Consider the following 4691-nt stretch of genomic DNA (forward strand, 5'->3'; position numbering starts at 1 on the left):
AATGGATTGAAGTATAAACCTAATGCAATATAGACACGTAAGCAAAAATTGACACGTGTGGGTCCTTCATGTCAATTTGGTGGTGCCCATATGTCATGTTGGTGGTTGTTGGGTCCCACATGTCATTGGATCAGTGGTGGGGCTTGCTTGTCAGGTCTGTGTGGGTCCTACATGTCAATTTGGTGGTGCCCATATGTCATGTTGATGGTTGTTGGGTCCCACATGTCATTGGATTAATGGATTGAAGTATAAACCTAATGCAATATAGACACGTAAGCAAAAATTGACACGTGTACATGACACGTAGGTGAAATTGCTGAGGTGACCGACACATGAACATAACACATAGGCGAAACTGTTGACGTGGACGTCCAACTATTTTCAGGCAATACAAATTAGAAAATATGACCTTTTAAATTGGTTGCAATTGGGTAAAAATAGGGGGAGTGAACAATATTGTCTGCTTACGACCATTTCGTGTAAGAAAATTGCGACCTTTCTGACCAAAATCATCGTTGTGGTTTAGGGTTTAGAGCCCTTCAAACAGCTTTTGACCAATTGGTCTCAAATTGTCGTAGATTTACGACCAATTCTTTCAGGGTCACTGACAGAAGGTCACAAGTTGACATATTTCTTGTAGTGGTGGGCAACCACTGCCGAGTCTTCCCCGGCTCCGTGTCGTTTCCTTCCTAGGCCTCGCCGTCGTCCACCGCCATGGTGCTCTCGGCGTGCCGTGGTCAATATGGTCAACGAATGACATCCATCGGACATGGATTGTACGTGGAGAGGCTGAGAGCTGGGTCCATGACCACACACAAGGAAATACCTCCTTATTACGCGCAAAATAATGATTCCTCCACCTGACATCTGGGACCCACCGGAAGGGCCTCTGTATTTCACGAAAGAAATGTTCCCCCCGCTGACAGGTCAGACCCACCAGCTATATCTTCGCACACAAGGAAGTGCCTCCTTATTATGCACAAAAAAAATGAATACTCCTCCTGCTAGCTGGGACCCAGCATAATGGGAGGCTGACATGTGGGCCTACTAAGTTGACAGGGATGGGGGGCATTGTCAACTAAGTCAATATGAATGATTCTAGATCCAATGACCGTACGATGTCCATCCAACGGCCGTGGTGCTTCTTCAACCTCTGGTCTTCTTGCTCTAGCCACCCAAAGCAGCGCCGGTTATGCCCCCTACTACTCCCACCGCTGGCCAGGCCCTAAGGCGACGGCAGCCTCACACCGCACCCGAACCAGTGAACCCCCGTACTCCTCTCTGCGTGGGCATGCACTACCGTGCCTTCCCCGGCTCCGCGTCGTCCTCTTCCTAGGCCTCGCCGTCGTCCACCACCTTGGTGCTCTCGGCACAGCGTGGTCAATCTGGTCAACAACCAACTTCCATCAGAAGAGTACTATACATGGAGAGGCTGACAGCTGGGTCCACAGGCGCAACAAGGAAGTGCCTCCTTATTAAGAAGAAAATATTGATTCCTCCACCTAAGCACAGACCCACCGGACGGGCCATCGTATTTCATGAAAAAAGCGTTTCCCCCTGACTGTCGGGACCCAGCAGCTACATCTTCGCACGCAAGGAAGTGCCTCCATATTACGGGCAAAAAAATGATTCGCCCCTGACTGCTGGGACGCACCAGCTACATCTTTGCATGCAAGGAAGTGCCTGACAGACGGGACCCACTTGGTTGATGCGTACGTAGCATTGTCATTCTGGTCGCGAACATGTACATACATACTGGTCGATGTAGAGGCGCGCACGCATCATAGTAGAGGCGCGCACGTGTCATAGTAGAGGCGCACACGTAGCATGTACATGTACGTACATCGACCAGGGTAGCAATAAATAAAATACGACCACGTACGTACATATGGGCGGGGTCTCGAACGCCTACTCGCGTATACGTACGGCCAAGGCTCATGTACATGGCTGGGTCGAAACGGAAAAGCTGCGCCGTCGTCGTGTTCAAGGGGATGCGACAGAATACGTCGTGTTCATCGGGAGGCAACGGAACGCATGCTGTTCATTGGGAGACAACCGGCTTGGATGGAACAGTCGATGGAAACGAGGCCTGGCGTACCGCAGAACGGAGGAAACGGCCTTTTGTTCGACCAGCCACAGTTGAAATGGTATCCCATTCATCGGGAGGGGTCTGGCGTACCGCAAAAACGAAGGAAACGGACCTCCTACGATCGAAACGGGGTCCTGTTGATCGGGAGGGGTGTGACGTACCGCAAAACGGAGGAAACAGACTTGTGTTGGAGTGCTACGGTCAAAACGGGGGTCCTATTCATCGGGAGGGGTGTGGCGTACCGCAAAACGGGACTCCATGGGATACTGTTCATCTCCACCGTCGACTGCCTCCACGGGCTACTATTCATCCACCGTCGACCTCCTCCAGCCTCCACGTGCGACTGTTCATCCACGGGCTCCTATTCATCCAGCCTCCACCGCGTGCTCCTCCACCGGCTACTATTCAACCAGCCCTCTCCACAGGGTCCTGTTCAACCACCCCTCCACGGGCTACTGTTCATCCAGCCCTCCACCGGCTACTGTTCAACCAGCCCTCCACAGGGTCATGTTCATCCAGCCCTCCACGGGGTCCTGTTCATCCAGCCCTACACGGGGTCATGTTCATCCACCGGCTCGATCGATCGGGGTACTGTTCATCCAGCGACAACAACCTCTACTACCACGGGGTCCTATTTATCCAACCCCCCATCGGGAACGGTTCATCCACCCCCCCCTTCAATAATGCTCACTGTTCATCCAGAGACAACATCAATCGGCTTCATTTAGCAGCAATAGCGAAGGAATCACTTGGGTTCAGTTAACAGCAAGGGACGATTGATTGCTCGGGTTTAGTAACGCATAGCATGTAGTGCAATCGCTCGGGTTCAGTTAGAGCCCAACGCCTAGCTCGGGTTCAGTTAGAGTGCAATGCCTCGCACACACGCGCGTACGTATGAGAGAAACGCGCATCGCTCGACCCCCGACCACCCGCCGTAACCGGGAACTCCCCGATATTTTCCTTGCCCTCGCATCTGAAGGAAATATGCCCTAGAGGCAATAATAAAGTTATTATTTATTTCCTTATATCATGATAAAAGTTTATTATTCATGCTAGAATTGTATTAACCGGAAACATAATACATGTGTGAATACATAGACAAACAAAGTGTCACTAGTATGCCTCTACTTGACTAGCTCGTTAATCAAAGATGGTTATGTTTCCTAACCATGGACAAAGAGTTGTTATTTGATTAACGGGATCACATCATTAGTTGAATGATCTGATTGACATGACCCATTCCATTAGCTTAGCACCCGATCGTTTAGTATGTTGCTATTGCTTTCTTCATGACTTATACATGTTCCTATGACTATGAGATTATGCAACTCCCGTTTGCCAGAGGAACACTTTGTGTGCTACCAAACGTCACAACGTAACTGGGTGATTATAAAGGAGCTCTACAGGTGTCTCCAAAGGTACATGTTGGGTTGGCGTATTTCGAGATTAGGATTTGTCACTCCGATTGTCGGAGAGGCATCTCTGGGCCCTCTCGGTAATGCACATCACTTTAGCCTTGCAAGCATTGCAACTAATGAGTTAGTTGCGGGATGATGTATTACAGAATGAGTAAAGAGACTTGCCGGTAACGAGATTGAACTAGGTATAGGATACCGACGATCGAATCTCGGGCAAGTAACATACCGATGACAAAGGGAACAACGTATGTTGTTATGCGGTCTGACCGATAAAAGATCTTTGTAGAATATGTAGGAACCAATATGGGCATCCAGGTCCCGCTATTGGTTATTGACCGGAGACGTGTCTCGGTCATGTCTACATTCTTCTTGAACCCGTAGGGTCCGCACGCTTAAGGTTTCGATGACAGTTATATTATGAGTTTATGCGTTTTGATGTACCGAAGGTTCTTCGGAGTCCCGGATGTGATCACGGACATGACGAGGAGTCTCGAAATGGTCGAGACATAAAGAATGATATATTGGAAGCCTATGTTTGGATATCGGAAGTGTTCCGGGTGAAATCGGGATTTTATCGGATTACCGGGAGGTTACCGGAACCCCCCGGGAGGTATATGGGCCTTAGTGGGCCTTAGTGGAAGAGAGGAGAGGTGGCCAGAGATGGGCCGCGCGCCCCTCCCCCCTTGGTCCGAATAGGACAAGGAGAGGGGGCCGGCCCCCCTTCCTCCTCTCTCTCCTCTTTCCCCCCCTCCGCGAATCCTATTCCAACTAGGAAAGGGGGGAGTCCTACTCCCGGAGGGAGTAGGACTCCTCCTGGCGCGCCTCCTCTAGGCCGGCCGCTCCCCCCTTTGAACCTTTATATACGGAGGCAAGGGGCACCCCTAAGGACACAAGTTGATCCACGTGATCATATCCTTAGCCGTGTGCGGTGCCCCCTTCCACCATAGTCCTCGATAATATTGTAGCGGTGCTTAGGCGAAGCCCTACGACGGTAGAACATCAAGATCGTCACCACGCCGTCGTGCTGACGGAACTCTTCCCCGACACTTTGCTGGATCGGAGTCCGGGGATCGTCATCGAGCTGAACGTGTGCTAGAACTCGGAGGTGCCGTAGTTTCGGTGCTTGATCGGTCGGGCCGTGGAGACGTACGACTACATCAACCAAGTTAACGCTTCCATTGTCG

The sequence above is a fragment of the Triticum dicoccoides genome, chromosome 3A, assembly GCF_002162155.2.
Source record: "Triticum dicoccoides isolate Atlit2015 ecotype Zavitan chromosome 3A, WEW_v2.0, whole genome shotgun sequence".
Taxonomy (NCBI): domain Eukaryota; kingdom Viridiplantae; phylum Streptophyta; class Magnoliopsida; order Poales; family Poaceae; genus Triticum; species Triticum dicoccoides.